The sequence below is a fragment of the Pezoporus wallicus genome, unplaced genomic scaffold, assembly GCF_028554395.1.
Source record: "Pezoporus wallicus isolate ANWC-B61680 ecotype Strahan unplaced genomic scaffold, APGP_CSIRO_Pwel_v1 contig_4191, whole genome shotgun sequence".
In the NCBI taxonomy this organism is placed as follows: Eukaryota; Metazoa; Chordata; class Aves; order Psittaciformes; family Psittacidae; genus Pezoporus; species Pezoporus wallicus.
The window spans coordinates 6,959,857-6,979,336 of NW_026641383.1; the positions used below are offsets into that span (position 1 = coordinate 6,959,857).

The 19,480-nt window shown below is 45.4% G+C and overlaps 1 long non-coding RNA gene across 1 annotated transcript; it reads left to right on the forward strand.

Moving 5' to 3' along the window:
* Positions 1-568: 568 nt before the first annotated feature.
* LOC130606873 (uncharacterized) lies at positions 569-18,287 on the forward strand. The gene is made up of 4 exons (XR_008974092.1): positions 569-755; positions 8,270-8,396; positions 16,572-16,746; positions 17,841-18,287. It is a non-coding gene; the product is annotated as an uncharacterized LOC130606873 (long non-coding RNA).
* The last annotated feature ends 1,193 nt before the right edge of the window (positions 18,288-19,480 follow it).

Here is a 19,480-nt window from a genome sequence, read left to right on the forward strand (position 1 = left end):
ATATTCCTATAGTGTAATGCTCATGGGAATGTTTGAGAGTAGCATTGTTGGTAGAATCAGCACCCCAAAATGAGCTGTTTTCTCCCCCAGTGCACAGTGGACAAAGTCAGTCTCCATAAATATTACTTTTAAACTGATGAAATACTTACAATGTTTGTGAAATTCAATTCTTTCTTACAATGGGTGATCTAATATTTTTCTTCAAGGATATTAATAATCTTTTAGATACTGTTTCAGGATCTGTATCTCTTTTTCCTTTTATCAGGCTTGGGAGGGAACAACAGAGCCATCAAGCACCCTTATGTTGGGAGTGATGTTTGCTCTCATGCGAAGAAGAGGGTGTGAGAGCCATTGGCTAAACCAGATGATTTGTATCAGCAGTTTGTGGGAAAGAGGTGTGGGGTGCTCTTGGAAAGGGACTGCACAAAGTTTCCAAGAGCACCTTGCCTTTGCGGTCCGTGGCCTATCTCAATATTGTTATTTACAGAGAGAGATTCTTTTACTTTTAGAGAGAAAAAGATGTTCTGTGTCTATATTGAGGTGCCATTTACACTTCTGCTATTCCTGAGACTTCATCCCAAGCTATCCTTCTCTTCATGCAGCTGTACACCAGGATAGAACCTTTCACAGGAGAGAACAGCTTTTCAAATGCAATCAGGGACTACCAGGACACACCACAACAAGCACCCAAAACACAGGAAGGAGCCCGCCAGCTGCAGAAAGCCAGCCTGAGGATCAAAAGCACAACGTCCCAGGTACAAACAGGGTGAGATCCCATCAAGCCCAGGCCAGCAGCCACCCACTGCATGCTCCAGTGGGTTTAGAAATCCCATCCTGTACAGCAGCTCCTATATGCTTGAGCTCACTGTACCACAAAGAAAGAGTAAGGGAGCATTTAACACCCTCGGTCTGCAAGGCACAGACAGGAGGTGGTAAATACCTTGATAAGGAAACTGGAGTGAAAATACCAGCTTTAGGCAATCCAGATTTTATCAGGGAAGTATGCAGGAATGAGTAACTACCTGACATGCAGATGTATGTGCCTATGCACAGTGCCAGCAGCCTGCCAGTCCGCTCATCTGGCCTCAGGCACCACGCTTGTGTTTTCAAAATCATGTGAGTTTGGGATATGGTGAGGGGGTATTTTTGCATGGGATTCTCACAGAGTGTCAGTGCCTAAATAAATCTGTAACTCTGTGTCTGGAAGGATCTATAGATTTAACGCTGGAGAGTTGTTTTTCTGCTGGAAGAAGCTGTTTGGTTTGTAAATGAAGGCTATTGCTCTGCTTAGCAGTAGCATGCATTTCGCAGCACGGAAATCTGTGTGTGATGGGATGAAAAAAGACCCTGAATCTAAGGGCTCAGCAAAGTCATAAAGAAATTAATATTGTGTATTGCTCAGTGAATGGAAGGTGTCTCATGGACCATAGCTGTTACTGTCACTGTGGGACCTGGAGAAGACCTGTGCTTAGTCCCAGCATAGTCTCTCCAACCTGAATCACGAGTTAGATTGTGTTTGTAGAGCGGTTGGAAACTTAAGTGTTGTTAACTGGCATTATGCACATATACAATATATATATATGTGTATGTGTATATATATATATACACACACATATATATATATACACCACACACTTGGTTTTATACGGACAGCTTGGAGATTTGTTGCTAGGTCTCTTATTCTAGCTCTGGATCCCAATATAAGACTATGGAGCTGCCTGTTGGCTGTTACCCTTTGTACTCTGGATTGCTAGAGAATGCATTGCCTGCGTTGTCATCAGCCAGGGTGGGAAATGTCTGTTCGGAGAACATGTCCCTTCTCTGCAATGCTCTTCAGGTGTCTTACGGGCTCTTGGACCTTTCTGTTTGGTGTTTGTATTGATTCTTGGCCAGATTTACAATAAAACAGAAAACAAAAACCAGCCCTATCCTTGGTGGGAAGAGTAGGAAGAGCTTGGCAGCTTGAAGGGATAGCTTGGAAACCTGAACAAGGAGAAAGGAGAGACTGTTACCTGGCCAAAATGATATGGGGTTGGGGCAGCACTCGTGGCTGTGCCACGGCAGGGGACTGGCTGCCGAAGAGGGGAAGGATGGTCTCTTACTGGGGTTGGTGCTTGGTGTGGCTAATGACAACCATAAGTAGGAAAATATGGATGCTATTGGAGAGAGAGGCCCAGGAACGGATAAAGAATAAATTGGCTGCACTGTGTACAGAGAAGGCCAAACAGATGTTGGGCCTGATCCAGAGCCCATTGAGTTAATGGAAAGGATCCCTTTGGTTTCATTGGACGCTCTCTCAGACCCATTACAGCTTCACAGGAAGCGGTGGAGACCAAGAGTAATAACTTGTGGTGACTGGAGTGGTGTGTGTTGCATAGGTGTGGGCTGTGAGGTTTTCATGGTGAAAACAGATGGGTCTTACAGATCCGTCCATTTGGCCTGGGTAACCCTCCTGCCCTGCTACCCCCACCTGATGGTGAGCAGTCTCATGAGGTTTAGGTTCTCTAGCCACCATTTTGGCATGATTCTGTGCAGAAGTGCCCTTCTGCCTTCCGTATTCCCCCTCCTACTCAAGGAGGTTCAGGTTCGTGGTGGCCCAGGATTTAGAAACCAGTGATTTGAGCCATCCACAGAGAAGGAAGAAATGAAGCCTGCTGAGAACTGTTGACCAGCGAGGAATTTTGTTGTGGACCAGCAAGAAATATAATATAAAGCAGGTGTTTCTGCAATCGTGAGACATTTGTAAAACCAACGTTGTCCAACGAGTCTCCCACTCACATTCTCATTCACATGATATGGCAAGGTCTAACACGAAAGACCGCAAATAGGAAACATCTCTCTGTACTCGTTGGCGTAGGACCTGCGCTAGGGCCTCTCTCCCCTTCTCTGTCTGTGCTTTTCTGTTTATTTAGGTGTGTGCCTTTGTTTCTGTTTTTACATTTAGCACAAGTAGAAAGGAAATGGGATTTCATACAGCTTAGGAGACTGGGAGGTCACCATGCTTTGGAACACGGGCTTTTTTTTGTCCTTATACCGCAGGTGCAAGTCCTTACAGGCCAGACCCTCACTAGTATAAACTGCCCCAACCTCCACAAGAGCTTCCTCCTTTTAACCAGCCTGTTTGAGGAGGTTTGTTATATCCAGAGATGCAGACACAAGCTGTACTCAGGCTGGCCTCCTGTTTAGGAATGAGAACTTGAAGGTGAGCAGCACCGTTTGTTCTTGGCGATGGAGTCAGGAGGAATGGATTGACCGCTGCATGCGAAGATGCATCAACAAACAGCAGATGCTGTTTTCATTCAGAGTTGTGAATTTATTGGAAATGTAATTTGGGGAATAGTTTAATTTAGTTGAATTTAGGCCAACTTGGGGAGAGGCAAGGAAGTGAGTTATAAGGGTAAGTTCAAGGCTCTTCTCAGGACCACGCTTCCCCAAACATGAATAGCTTTGTTCTCTCTTGTTAATGAGGGAAATCCTCACATTGGAATGGGAGTGACTCTATTATTGCTGAAAGAAAACACTCTGTCAATCTCCTGTGAGAAACTCTGCTCTGAAAGGGGCTAATAGTTCACAAAGCTACTGTAAACTTTTGCTCAGCATCCAGGACTATTTTGCCAGTTATTTCAACCAAAGACTTACCCTGGTTTCCTGTGACATCACATCAAGCTCCTCACAATCCACCTCTGGATTTTCAATCATCCATCAGCCAAAGAACCGCTCCCAATCTTTTGTAAGAAGCTATCAGTCTTATTCACCTCATCTCCAGCTGTATTCATACCCACTTCCCTCCCTTTTGCAGGTGTTCCCTTATCCATGCTGGTAGTAACATGTGCATGCTACAACAGTGCCAGTCATGGCTAAGGCTGAGCTGGATTTTAGGTACTTAACAGGTTTGATTTGTGACCCTACAACACCCAATCTTCAAAACATAATCTCTCAATAAAGTGCTTTTAGCCCTGTTTAAAAAGAAGCTGATACTGAAAGAAGCAGCTCAACTTTTTGGTGTGAGGTAAGGGTCAGTTTATGGCTGGATAAATGGCCTGGCAGGAAGGTTGTGTGGCAACTTGGCAATCATAGCATAACACAGCTGAAGGAGAACGCCTGAGCCCTGTCTTCTAGTCCTCTTTTTAACCATGCTGGCTTGTTTACATTTGGGTGGTAGATGGGTGGAGCCCGTATTCCCATTTCTGGCTCGGATCCGTCCGCTTGGATGTCAACGAAAACTGTTGCAATTATATCATCATCGTGTCCCGCTATTGGAAATGATTAGTCTGTTCATTTTCCATAAATACTGGCTGGCTGGCTTCACCTGGCAGTGGCTGGGAATTGTCATGGCAGATAGGAAAGCCCAGGGAATATAAGGATTCATAACTCCGTGTGAGTTATGGTGTTTTCCAGGTGCAAAGTCGAACAAGCCCATGCTGTTGGATTTAGACATAAACAGAAATGCCAGCTTTTAGACGCATTCAGGTAGCAATGGAGAAAGCACAGGTATTTCAAAGCAAGGGCAGTCTTACCGTGCTATTTTAGTCAGGAAGGGAATTTGTTATTAAAATAAGCCTCAAACTAACAGGGGAACTTTTAAATTTCAGGTGAGAGTTCAGAAATAATCAGGTTTTCTAACTAAATAGCACTTCCCATTCCTACCTCTCCACCATGGCAGCCTTTGCTCTTCCATACCGACCAGTTCCAGTGGGTGGAACCAAATGTAGCCCTGTATTAACTTCAAGGCTATTTATTCTACAAGTGAGCTCTAATTCCAAATAATACTGATGCCAACCTTTTTTCTTTTCCCCAGGACTCAGGCATACAACACACTTTCCTCTGTTGGAGCTCATCATTCCATAACTCCAGAAATTGCCCTATAAACCTTGGCTACTACGCACACTTCAACTTGAAAACACAGCAGTGATCTGGGATTTTAATTCAAGCAAATTTGAAAGTGGATTAGAAATAGGATCCAGCTGCATCTCTAACAGTCAAAAGCAAAATTAGCAGAACATGGGAGCTGAAATGACGTTCAGCTTTTTTCCTCCCTTTTGCTTTAGAAGAGGAATTACATAGACGTAAAATACCGTAATTAAACTGTCATTTGTTCCTTACCTTGGTAGAAGCTCTTCCCAGCCGAACGCATCTCAGTTTCTATCCTAAGCATTTACCTACAGCACAGGGTTGGGGGGGTGATGGGGGGTGTTATTACTTGTTTTAAGCAATTAGAAATCAGAGGCATGCACAGCCTGTCTGTTATAGTCTTCAGCGAGCGCCTTGCCAGGCTCTGCAGGTTATACATCATTAGCACACAGATTGTCCAGGAGAGCCCAAAGCTTGTGCAGGTGTGTTGGCAAAGCTCACGCCACTTCCCTTCCCTCCTCCCTCTCGGCTGCACTTCCAGCAAGCCGATACTTGAAACTTTGTGTGGCAAAATCACAGCGAGCTCTCCTAAAGCCTCTGTTAGCTCGAAGCTCACCCAGCAGACGTGACTCGGAGATGGCGCGTGGAACCTGGAAGGGACTTGCTGGAAAAACAAAACCATTGAGTCAAAAGCTTAGTGTGTTTTTCCATGATTGTATGAAAAGAAAAGCACTTGTCTGTTTTTTTTTAAGCACTTTCAGATATTAGAAGTTTCGTGAACACAGACACGGCTGCTTTCTTTCTGTCTTCTCTCTTTTCCCCTGCCCTTGAACTTTCGGAATGACTACAGGGAATATATTCCAGCCTGTTTTCGACGACCCATTCATCTGGTGGTTTGATTTCAGCTTTTCCCAAAAGGGAGCGAGCTTCATTCGAGCTCTGCTCCTGGCATTAGCTGCCCTTACTTGCGCATCCCACTCAGATAATCAATAAAGTGGATGGCATCTGAAAATAATTACACACTCGGCTGTTCCCCAGCTTCCAAGACGGAGACAGAAGCTGGGAAAAGAGCCTTTGCGTATTCAGCACTTTGTTAAAGGAATGAAATATAGGGCTATGTGTTATTGTTGTATCCTGAAACCTGGGCATTCAGCAGCAGTTCCTTTTGACGTTGCGTAGTGCTCTGGCCATGCAGCACCTGATCACAAAGCTCATCATCTTTCCTGGCTTTGCTACAGGAGTTGTCCTGTCTGCTTGTACAAAGGGCAAGAGCTGTCAAATGGGTTGCAAATGTACCAGTGGTGCCTGCGTCCTCCCCTAAGGAGGAAGGATGTACCCAAGTTCAGTGCCCTCCTTTCTTTAGGGGACACCACCACAATTGCATTTTTACAGCCAGATGTCCTGGCCCCAGGCTAGTGTGCAAGTGGGTGGCCTGTGCAAGGCGTGGTGTCCCTCTGTGGCACGGGGTGAGTTTTCCCAGCCAAAATCATGTTCAAACCCCAGCTGAAACGGCAAGGGTCTGTCTTTATATCGCTCACGGCAAAGGCACCTTTAGATGTTTGAAAGGCTTTTGCTGCCTACAGAAGAACCTGATTCAGGTTCTCCATCACCTGATGGAGTCCTACCAGCCAGGAAAGTATGTGAGTCATCTCGTATTAGAAGATATTTAATGACTATCTTAGGTTTGCAGCTTCAGCCTCCTTTCTTGCAATGGCTAAGATGAACCATTGGCATGAACCTGAGCGTTCCCTCTGCAGCCTTCCTATAGAGCAGCTGCCCCATGTACCCACACAGGGCCTCTGAAGTGAGCAGATGGTAGAAAGGAGAGGCACAGATTTTGCCAGGGCAAATTGCAACTGCACAGTAAGTCTTTGACTTTTTAGTCCTGCAGCTCTGGAGAAGCTTTGTGCAGCACTGTCACAGCGGGGACTAGGTCCTAGTTATGATCTTACACAGGTTTCAATGATCTTTCCTAACAGTCTGCTCATGGCCTGCGCTGGAGACAGGGAGAGAGGTGAGGTGAAGCAGTGGTGTGACCCAGTGTAGCCATTCCCACATATTTCAGTTATACCTTTCTCTCTGGAGCTGCAGAGCCAGGAATAGCTGCACAGCTGGGAAAGACCTGTGATGTCTGCAACAGCTGGGAACTGGGCACATCCAGAGTTTGGCAGCTGCCGCCCCACAGGTAAGCTAAGGCCATCAAGCACCTCTCTGCTGGGTGCCAGCAGGGCTATTTCACATATCCGGGCAGCAGCAATTATAGGGGAGCAGTTATTTTTGGCCATTCCTACAGGCTCTCTGCTATCTCCTAATCTAGGCAGCAAGCAGAAGTGTTTGTTCACGGCTTGCTCCATTGTCCATCCCCAGCTTTTCTCCATGGCAGGACCTTGTTTGCGATGCTGTTAAATCCCCCAACAATGCCTCGTGCAACCCCAGCGTGTTGGGAGCTTCCAGGCCACATTAAAACCGATCCTGCTCAGCCCAGCTCTGTTTGTTGCGCAGTGTTTGCTTAGTGATTAACTCCTGCACGGACATACACAGCCACAAATCTCTAGGTTGTCTCACAGCCTTTTCATTCAATTAAGTCTGTTGACTTAGTCTCATTTTGAGCAGTAACTGGATTTAGATAAGGCAGTGGAAACCAAAACATCAATTGTGTGATTTCTGGCCCAGCCGGTATGTTGATCTGAAGGGAATGTTTGCGCGGGCGATAACCGAGGCAGTGCAGTGCTTAGGACAAAGTCACTTGGTGCAAAGACTTCCATGAAGTAAAACCCCTCTGCATTAAGTACAGGCACTTGCCAGAGGAAGTGACGGGAGCTGCCTGCCTCCACAAACTCCTTCTTTGCCTCTCTTGATGTGGGGTGCTGCAAACAGCAGCCAGCAATGGAGGGGTCATAGCTGGGCTGGAAGCTCCCACTGGGTGAAGGGGCTGTGCTGGAGTCCAACTGGTATAACTGTAACAGGGGTATAATCATTTGGGATTTAGCCAGTTATTTTTTGTCAGCAAAAGACCAAAGTTATCCCAGGATAATTTCTCCCCACAAGCTGCAGGGCATGAATTCATACTCAGTTCCTTAAGGGCTTCATTTGCTCACCATGAACCAGCCCTCATTGCTCGCATCCCAGGGAAGAGGTTGTGCAGATGGGACACCCTCAGCATCTTCAGTCCTTAGAATGCAGGTAGCCCAGCTGGAAAAATCCTCTATACTAAAAGAGCAGTATATCCCCCTGTATAAGCAAGATTAAAGAAAGCTTTTCTATTTGCAAACAGACAGTTTTGTGATGCATTCCTACGCCTTCTCCTGCTCACACACTGTAGTCAGAAAATTGAAAATACATTGGGAAACATATATTGTTATATATTTGTCAAAGCACATTTCAATGCATGCCTTTTTTTTGTCACATTCTTTTCCAGATAACCGTTAAGCTAATGGGGAGCATAGGGAACTCCTGATGTCCTGCAAATCTTCAGCAAGGAGCATGGAAGAAGAGGGCAGAAAAAGACAGTGAGAGGATGTTATTTCCTATGCACATGAGATAAGGTACACCATTAGAAGATAGCAAATATATTACTGACTACTGATAGTAGGGAGGGTTTCTTCCCCCTTTTCCTGTCCCTATATGCCCTTGTAAAAAGTCCCTCTCTGGATTTCTTGTTGGCCCCCTTTACGTATCGGAAGACTATAATAACGTGTCCTCGGAGAATTTCTTCTCCAGGCTGAACAATGATGTGGAGCTAATACTTTACATCATCACCCCTGGTTTGTAATGGGAATCGCACCAACCAGCCTCAGCAGTATTTCGCTGCTATGTGCCCTTACAGTCTGCTCCGTGTTTGACCTTCCTTTATGGAGCACTCTGGTACGTGGGATGAGCATGTTTTAGTGCACTCACACTCACTGTTTCCATCAGTGATTTAGACGGTGGAGTGCTTTTAGCTTTCCTTTCACCAGGACATCACAAGAAAGGTGAAACATCACCTCCTTGCTCTCCATGGTGACACCCTCTCCCGTCCTATGACTGTTACTGTCACAGGCACTGCCACTGGAAGCAGGACAAGCCTGTTAAAATCTGGCTCCTTTGGGCTGTGAAGGCTGTATCTCCTGCGCTCCTGTCCGCTGCAGCTGAGCGCAAAGCAGCGAAGCTATGCCCAGCACAGGGCTGTGCCCTGGCACGGCGGATTAGCGCAACACAGTGAGCAGCTCCTGCGACCAGAGCAAATGGCTGCGCATGTGTGTACACACATACACACTCACAAACACTTAAGTGTTGGCAACATGTATTAAACATCTTCTGGTAGCGATGAAAGATGGCATCCTCCCAGAGTTTTGCATACCTGTGAGCTAATCAGCCTTTTGTGTGAAAGCGTAGGTGGGGACTCTTCTAACAATACGAAGTTGATTAGCTCATCATCTTGGCTTTAGGGGCATACTGGTGTGCCCATCCTGCTTTCAGAACTATGAATAATCCAGCTTTGCTGCTGTCCTCTCATAAAAAAATAGGAGAGAGTGTAGTTTCAGGGCTTGGTACTCAAGCCTGTACTCAACCCAGTACAGGTGATGAGTAGGTATTTGTCTATTATTCACTGGTATCACTCTTGGCTTCAGGTCTCCCTTGGACAGCTGTTGGTATCAGAAATGATGCCTATCTGACAGAAATAATTGCTGCTTTTCAACCATTGATTGGAAGTATATCCTTGAAGATCAGGCATGCGTGATTCACTGTCAAAGTGAGAGGACCATTAACAGAAGTCTGTGCTGGTCATGGTTCATTTAAATCTCTATTAACAGTTTGGTTGGTGGAGCAGACAGGGCTCTTTACAGTAGGTTAAAACAACAGAACAGGTTGGGAGAACCCCAGCTTTGGGAGGGGAGGCAGATGGTTCTGAATAAATGTTCTGAATAAACTTTAGAAATAGTCTTATGTGAAAAAGAAAGCGCGTAAGTAAAATACATATAAGGAACCAGGTCATGGTACTGGCAATGTGCTAGAGGAGCTGGTAGAGGGCAAGCTCAAATCTAAGTCTACCGTGTGATCTGTGGCCAGAAAGACACTTGTTTTTAGCTGAGGTATCAAGAGCACCTTTTGTGTGGAGATCAGTCTGGTGCTGGAGAGGCCCAGACCACAGGTCTGTGTTCCGTACTCCATATGAAGGTAAAAACACAGGAGGAAATCTGGAGGAGAGCAAAAGAACTGATAAGAGGCTTCAAAAAACGTGACCTGGAAGGAATTTTCTTTCTTTTTTAATTGGAATTGTTTAGTCTAGAGAAGACTGAGGACAGCTATGAGAGACTTCACATGGGAAGACACTAGGTGAAATGAGTGTGGTAAAAGGGTACAGTGGTCACTGGTCTGTTTGCATGGGGAAAGACAAGACTGAGTTGGCTTTATCTGGGGCAAAACAGAGGAGGTAAGAATTTAGGAAAGCTCTATCCATAAAGAGAAGGAGATGCTGGGACTGATGGGGCAGAAAGGGGCTTTGGGGTCTTCCTCTCTGGGAGTTTCCGAGAGTGTAAACTAATGTACAAGAGGAGTGGCACAAGTACAGGCATAGAAGGATGCAGGGGGGTCTCTCCGTATCTACATCCATTCTTCAGGGTTTATTGCTTTGGTGCTAGAAGGCACGTTGGACTCAAGGTTGGTTACTAAAAGGGAAAACATGCTGATAGGTGGGTATGTTTGCACAGAAAATGTTGATAAGATAGGAAAAATGATATCCTTGTCAGAAACAACAGCCAAAAGTTCTAGATGTTCTGCTTCAAAAATAGTCTATTTAAGGAAAACAGGTCCTTTGGCAAAACAGTCTTTCATTAAAACAAAAGATTTAGATGGAAACATTTGCTCTGTAGATTAGCTGCCCAGCAAAATCCCAAGACATCTGAAGTGTAATTACTGCTCCTGGAAATGGTTGCTTTTTGCCATTCAGGATTAAGCAGAGATAACGCAACCCCTCTGTATGCAATGGCAAGACAGGCAGATGGGAGAAGAGATTGTCAATGGAGCCTGATAGAGTAGCTTCACCTGCAAAAAAAGGGCAACACAAGGATAAGTATCCAGAAGGACTGTGTGCATTAACTTGCCAAATTAAGAGGGAAATGGTATCTCTCACAAAGTCAAGGAAGGACTGCGGTTAAGGGATGAGAGTCAGAAACCCAGCATTCATAACAGGCTAGTTCTCACAAAGCCTGCACTTATATGTATTCAATCCAGGAAACTGGTTAGTGGGATGTGAAACTACCATATGTTTTTGCAGATGCTACAAGTATGTGTGCTTTCCTTATGTATATGTGCTTTATACCCACTTTGGAAAATGGGTCAAAGCCTTCCAGTGCTCCAGGAGGGAAAACTCTTGAGAATTTACAGATCTGAGATGCTGTGATTAATGTTTCTGGACAGCAATTCCACTTTCCCCTATTGAGGCTTGGAAAAACAGAGAGTGCAACAGGAGATCCACACCAAAGATCAAGGCAGGCACATCTGCCTGGCTGCCAGACTTCACGCCAACAAAGTGGAAGAAAATTAGAAGACTCAAGCCAGAGATCTGGTCCTTGCTCTGGGAGTGCAAAGAGGTCTGAAAGGCTCCTACACAGATACTTATGCTTGGCATAAAACCACCACGGAAACTCCTGTGTTTCCCTGGGTTTGCCCTTTAGTAGAAATAAGTCAAATCAATATGAAGGAATGAGGTCTTCAAGTTAAAAAGATCTTGAGTTTGCATCACTTCGGTTAAGAGGAGGTTGCAATGTGCAACCTCTGCCCATCACAGCTCAACAACTGCCCTTCCAAACACTTTGAGTTATGGGCTTAGATATTAAATCATATCAGACCATAAATACTCAAAAGGAGGGGGTTTTCTCCAAAGCCCCAGGGAGATCTGTACCCTGAGACACCATCCCTCTGTCAGGTATGGAGGATGAGCCACCTTCATCATCGTGTAGCACTTACCTTTAATTTCCAACACAAACAGGCCCAAACCACTCTGCACTGGGGGCAATATGACACTGCCGGATGATTACACATGTCTTCTTAATACAAAGCCAATTGTGTTTATGTGCCATTACTCAGTTCCAAATTATAAGCCTTATCTCACAGGAATCTTGGGATGGCTCTATAGTTTCAGAAACTTCATGGTAAAAGGGTCAGCTTTTAAATACAGTGTTTTCCAGAAGGACTATCTTAAAAATATAGTGCTGTTCAAATCCTCTGCTTCCTTTAGTGCTATTTTCAGGTTGGTGTTTTTCAATTTAAACATTAGGCTTAGCAACTCGCATGAGATGTCAGATTAAAGGGACAAAGCTTGGGGTTTCCGTGCCCATCCAGAAATAGCTCTTCCCTGGGTGGGCCAGGTGAAGTAGAGCAAGGTTCTTGCTGCACGACTTCCCCCAGCTTTCTGGGTGGAGGAGAGAGAAATGTGACTGGCTGCTTGCAGAAAAATCTGGCCAAAAGCATTGGGCCCACATCCTCTGTGGAGGTAAATCAACATCGTCTGAGTGGCATTTCTGGAACCAAGACTATTTTCATCAGGATCAGGCCTTTTACATATGGTAAGGAAGTGGTAAAGATCACAAAGGGAGGGAAAGATATACATGCATGGCAATAATTGCAAAAAGCTACAGGGTTTTCCTCTGTAGGTGGTGTCATTTTCTCTGCTGGATTAAAGCGTGGCTTTCCCAGCACTCTTTCCCTTTAAGGAGCCACGCTGAGCAGCGCATCCCGATAAGACAACAAGCCCAGATGCCCAGAGGAAGAACAGTGTTGTTGTGAAGACGCAGGCCCAAAAGGCAAAATGTCTGGATTTTATTTGCAGCTCTGCCACAAACTTCCTGGATGATCGTAGCCAAGTTAACCAGGTCCGTTCTTTTTCAAGCAGTGTCTGTGCCCTTTCTGCATGTGCATGGAGCACACATTCACCCACTGGGGCTTTGCACAGAAGTCCAAGAAGTGCAAAGAAGCAAAGAAACGCTGCTGCCTACGTGCTGCCCTGTTTTCCCCAGGCAGAGGGCGATGATCTGGTGAAGCCAGATCCCTGCCAGCAGAAATCAAGGTGAGCAGAGCTGGACTTCCAGAGCTAGGAGTGGTTGGCATGAACATAGCAACCCTCAAAGGATTTCTAAACCTCGGGAGCACGAGTAGTCCTGAGCTCTTAAAGCACCTTGGAATTTTTAGCTTCCTTGGAGCAGGACTCATTGCTTCAGCTCTATGTCAGACTTACTGGGTCACACGGGGCTTTTGTAGCTCTCACAAAGGACAGCCTTCCCCTCGCTGTGTCAGCTCCCTGCCTCTCACGAGGAAGTGATGCTGCCTGCCAGGCGGTTGAGGCTAAATGCACTGGTGTTTCCTCATGCCTTGGGAGGGAAGAGAAGTCTGGAGAGAATTATTGTTGTGATGTATAGGAGCTTTGCCAGTACAATGCCCTGTAATAACAGCTACTCTTCCTTCAGGTTATTAAGTTACCGATTTTTTAGTACTCTTGCTCATGACAAGTAGATCTTGAGTTTAAAGAGATGCTTTCCTTCTCTTTCCTCTTTTCCTGACTTAATAAGTATATTTTGGAGATTTTTCTTCCTTATGCAGTGTATCCAAATATTCCTGTTCAAATTGTCACCTTCCAGATCATTCTTCAAAGCTGCCATGAGGCTGTAACCAGATAACCAGCATGTTTGTGCCCTGTCTCCATGGCTTAGCAAGAACTGAAACACGAGGAAATACTCTGAGAGGAACTATAGATGATGAAATGGGGTTTAAAATAAAGAAAGGTATATCTAATTCAGAGACAGCCTAACAGCTGAATTAGAGTGGTGGTGCTGGGTTGAGCTTTCACCCCTTGTGGCAGTGGAGTTCATACATCTGGGCTCTGAATGGTGTTAACGTGGCTACACAGCTTCAGTCTGGAGATGGCTTTTGTCCAGTTGGCTGAGAAGGGGGCTGGATTGGCAGGCAGCTATTTGCATCGGCCAGTGTAGACATGCCCAAATTCTCTTAATATACTACTGGAGGGTACTCGGATATTGCAGTGATGAGGGCAGTCTGGGAACCTGTTTAGACCAGAATATGGGTTTCAGTGGCAGTTTTCTGGCTGATTAATTGGGTGACTTTGTGCAAGTCTCTACTTGCCGTTGCCCTATCCAATAAATGGGAATAGCAGCATTTGTCTCCCTTTGTAAAACACTTTGAGGTCTATGGATAATCCTCCTCTTTTTTCCCACCCATGATTATGGGACCAAGTGGAATCTTACGACACATTGAGTTTCTGTGGTCTGGCGTTTGCCAAGCATTTGAAAATGACTCTTTGGCTTGAGTTTACAATGTCTGTGATTGCCACGTGATTGTTCATGGAAGCTCCTGGTTGAAATCAGGTCACTATACAGCTGAAAACACATGAGATTAGGAGAGAAACTGAAGTAGTCATCAGGAGTATATAGACCCATGGTGATGTGCTGTGCCTGGGGCGCCCTGCAAGCATTAACCACACACATCAATCATCTCGTCAATAACTGACAACATTTTGTGGTGCAAAGGTCTGCAAATATTTAAGAGTGGAAAGCTCTAAACAAAGAGGATTCGTTTCGATCACCAGGCTGCTCTCTCCATTACCCACTACACTGTGCATACAGTAGAGAGAGCTAGAGAAGTACATCTCCATGGGGCATTCGGAGATGTTCTCATGACATAATGCTCAACATTTTGAACCTTGTGCTGCTATGGACAGCAGGTATTTTAGGACACAATTTCTTCTTTCCCTAGTTTCTCCTTGGACTTGGATGCTTTCTCCTACACTGAACGTAAGTCCATTCTTGGATTTCATCCCTAGCAGGTTCCAAAGGGATGTGTTACAAAGGATATGCTGGCTTTCACAGCGACTTGAAAGACAGCCTAAATCATTACAAGTAAACTTTACAAGTGACTTGGGAACTGAAGAAGAGAGTAAGTAGCTAAGAAAACAGGTCACTGATACACAGGAATCTTCCCAAAGAACATTGCAAGGCCGTAGGAGCCTTGAAGAGCCAGGAAACCAGCAGAGATTTGTATCGGGCAGCATGATTTAATGAGCTTACAGAAGAGAGGCTACGGGATGGCTTGATCACAATCTCTAAGTACTCACAAGCAAGAGGAAGAGAAATGTGGAAATGAGGCAGATGTCTACAGAAATCTTATGGCTATAACTTAAAGCTGGACTTTTTGTGGGGAGGGGGAACATGATGAGCACTAGGCTCCTTCAGAATAATGCTCCAAGGCTTCTATAATAGCTTCTGAGGTCCCTGAGTGGCTGGGGGAGCTGTAGTTTTAAGAGCAATGAACTGGAGGGTGTCCAATGGCCTTTGCCACATGAGGTAGCAGATTATGTGGTCTTCCTGACTGTAAACCAGTGGGTTTCTTCAGTGACAGTAACATAAAAGTCAGCTCCACCTGCACATCTTGCCAAGCACTGAGCAGAATTAGTGAGGGTAAAAGCATTTGAAAGGAAATAGTGTTTTAAGACTCAACTCCAAATAGCATGAGGTATTTGGGCTAGCTTGAGCTACCTCTTTTCTTGGCCTTTGCCTCTACTGTACCATTACAGGATGACAACACCAGAATTACCTGCTTGCGTTTCTCCCTTTAAATCAGAAAACAAACCCAAGCAACATAAAAAGAGCCCATCAGTGAGCACAAATAAAAGGCTGCTTTATGTGCTGCTGCAGTGTCTGCTCCTTGGACCAGGGGCGTGAGGGACTCGGCACCTGGCTGGACTGGACCCAGTGGCTGCGTATTTCATGAGTCCTGTCAGATATGATCTGTCCATACACAAGCCATGTTTTACTTATAAAGTAAATTGCATTACATGGGCTATAATGTACATTTTCAAAGGGGACCCACCTTAAAAACATTTTGTTTAATAAAATAACTTAATTAGAAGAGAGCTTCTGGCTGATGTGGTTGAGGCTGTGATAATTTTTCCTTCTCAAATCATTTTCTCTGTTTATTATACTTAATTATAGTGTAATTATGTATCCATCCTCTAGGCAAATTATGCAATCAGAAAATGTGAGTGGTTCATTTGCCACTGCTGTTGGGACCAGTGTTTACATCCCTACTATAAAATATGAGCATCATTTCTATTATTTATAGTATATACGTCTATGCATAGATATAAAAGATGTTTCACACAGAAGGAAGAAACGGTGTAAATATTTTATTGGCAGTCACTTTTGCATCATCCACCTAATTCATTTGTGGCCTGCTAATAATGAAACCATCCAAAGCTAGATAGGTGAAATCTTCACATGAATTTTCTCAAACACAAAACACACACAGCGGAGGAACGTGGAAGTTCCATAATTTAGCTTTAATTTTGGCAGGTTATTATTTTATTTCTTTTAAGAGCTTTGTTTTGCATTTCACTTTCTTCTATTCTAGCCAGAATTTTTTAGCACAACAAGCGAGAAAGGAACCCCACAATATTTGGTTATGGGGTGTAGGTTTGTGTTCAAGTCATGGATTCAGACTAAGCTTTTTTCTCCCATGTGCTTCATGAACTTTCTAGCCATGAGATCTTTTCCAACCTAGTTGATGGTACGATTCTATGGCAGCACTGACTTTTAAAGGCTAGGCTACTCTTCCTCTTGATTTTCTTGATTCAAGTTGACAGATCCTGTTTGAACATAGTCAAAGATGAAGCCAGATGTCCAAATCTTGAAAACCCTTTTGAGATTGATGTTTTCTCCTTCTTTGGCCAGCTCTCAGCATGAGTACATCCCAGATTCCCACTTAGCTTCTCTTCATGTATTTACTTGGCAGAGATGAGGCCACTTGCACCAGTGGAGCAGGCGGGGAAGAAGATGCATCTATTGGTGAAGCTCAGCCCAGCTCTGTTGGCATCAGGCACCCATGTTTATTACAGCTGGCAAAGAGGTGAGCCATCCATGCAAAATGGCCAGCCTACCTAACTGTCACCACAGCTGATGGAAATCTGCATGAGTGTTTGATCTAACCCATTTTCCCCCAGCTGGGGAGCTGGCCCTGCCTTTCACAGTGTCGCTCATCTGCATACTGTCTCTGTGCATCTGCATAGTGCTCTCCACCAGTGTCTTGCAAAGACACCTTTGCAGGAAATAAAAGGCCTCAGCATGGTCTACCTTCCACCTCATTCCCTGCGGGCAGGCTGGTATTTTTATGAAGAGCCAACATTTATAAGCCACGTAGGCAAATGTCATGCTGCAGCTGAAGGGACAGGACTTGCCTGGGGAGCAGTGGGGAGGTTGGGGTAGAGTCAGCGTGGCATAGCTGGGTGGAAAAAGCCAGGAATTTGGGACCTAGGGAGGGTGCAATGGAAGAGCAAGGAGTGGTGGTCCCCCAGGCTGGAGTTAAGCAACCCAGGGAAGGAGAAATAAGATGCTTGCTGATCATCCTCACCAGCCCTGCAGCTCCCCCATGCAGACAGTGGCCTCAGACAGCCTTTCCCTCTCCCCACCCTCACAAGGCAACCACTGCCCCATTCCTCCCTCTCCCTGAGAGCTGTCAGTTGTGGTCTCTGAGGGAAAGGCACTACCCTTGCCAGCCTGGGATAAAGCTATAGAGCGGAGAATCAAAGCCCAGATCCAGGCAGATAACCTAAGATCCAATAAAAATCCAGGGATATTTTTCAAAGGACCCAGCAAATCTTCCCAAGTAGGTGCTGTTGCTCCATCCTGACCTGCTGACCCGCTGAGAAGGCTGCATGTTCGTTCACATAGGTAGGCTAAAACAGCCAAAACAAGGTGGAAATAGCCAAGCCACTGGTACTCAGTGTTGGCTGTAAAGTCCTCGCAAACAGCAGATAGGACAGGACGTGGCAACAACCCCAAGTCTGCAAGCACGCGGTAGCTCCACAGGGTGCTGAAGGACCACAAGAGCAGGCACTGACTCAGTCCACAGCAACCAGGCATCTCCCCAGAGTGGGATGAGATGGGAGTAGCAGGTATGTAAGATGTTTTTGTTTTTTCCTGATGTTATCCCCACTTTCCCAGGTCCCAGCTTCAGACAGCTGTCTGCCATCCGCTTTGGCCAGACACCGAGACGCTAGCAATTGTCTGCTGGTACTGTCATGAGTAAAGGTACAGTGCCATGAATTGTCTGTTCCCACAGGGATTTTGCCTGGTGTGAAATAGGTTGGGACTGGGTGAATGGTGCTCTGGCTGATCGGCCCCCTGCCAGAGGAGGATTTGTCCATTAGCCTCTCACTTGGGTTTTGGGTGCGGCCTGAAAGGGAGGGTTTGAGCTAATAGTTGTTAGGGTTTTCCATGCTTTGTTGTGAAACTCTTGGTTTTCCCATGCTATGGATTTGGGATTATATGCCTTAAAAAGCAATATTTCAAGTGCCTAGCTCCAAGGTACCATTTTTGACCCATTGGTTTGTAAATGTTACAGAATGAGTGCTGTGATTAACTGTATTTGAGTGATGGGGAAGTGATGCAAATTACCTGAGGACAGGCAGCAGTCTGAAGGAAGGGCTTGGAGAAGGAGTCAGAGTGCCAGTCAGTGTACAGGCACAAGCAGGGCTCCTCCGTCCATTCTGTCCTTTCCTGGTTTGGTTTCCCCTTCTGTTCCTAGGGAGAAATGGAAGAGGAGGAAATTACATGTGGATTATAAACTCCAGCATCTGTGCTAGGGGAATCTGCAGCCAAGTGAAGGGTGGCTGAATTTAGTCCAATATTCACCACTGATTCTTAAAGAACTTCTTATCGCAGTGAACTGCTTCAGAAATCAGCCCAAGAGCTGATAGCCCACAGTGCTGAGTGAGAACAAGGGCCACCACTGCTGATCTGAGATTGAATCAGTTGAATTTCAGTTCTAGAAAAGCTATAAGGGAAGGCTGACATATTTTGTATCTTGCACTACTCCAATGAAAGCTGCATCTGAGAGAAGACAGAAATTATAGGTGAGTACAAGATCTATGTGGTACCCTTTTTAAAGCCTTTAGGTGCTCACATAATGCACAAACCAAAGCCGTGAGTGGTTTGATTATTTTATATATGGATCAGTGCCATTATTGGTGAAATTAAGCCCATGCATCTCACCTGTCAGTGAGTTTGCACAATGGACATGATGGGGGCCAACCTAGTAAGGCTTACGAGAGACATTTCTATTCCTATACACGTTCTCTACCAGGGTTCATGCTGTGCTGAGGAGCTCTGCTCACGGACCCGGACTATTGTATGAAATAACTGGATAGCCATGAAGTAGAGAAAATACTCTCATCCCCACCCTCATGATGGGTATGCCTGTGCTGCAGAGAAGCTCGAGATAGAAGGGATGCCAGTGGAGGCCCCCTGGAATCCTCAGCCTCAGAAATGTGGTCCAGCACTGCCACCACACACATTAAGCTTCACACTCCCAGGGAAGCATTGTGCCCATATCTGAACTGTCGTAAGTTAAAGCCAGCAGAAGTAGCTTTCCATTCACACCTTCACTTTTCATGTCGACATGCCATAATGACATGAAGCAGCAGATGGATGCAGACCAGGAAGAATATTTGGACATATTAGGCAATGGGGATCAGTCCGTTTAGCTCAAACACCCCCACCATTACTCCAGCTGAGAGATCACAAGGCAGTGCCCGCAGCTACAAGGGACCAAACTGGAAGCTTCTCCTAAGTGAGAAGCAAAA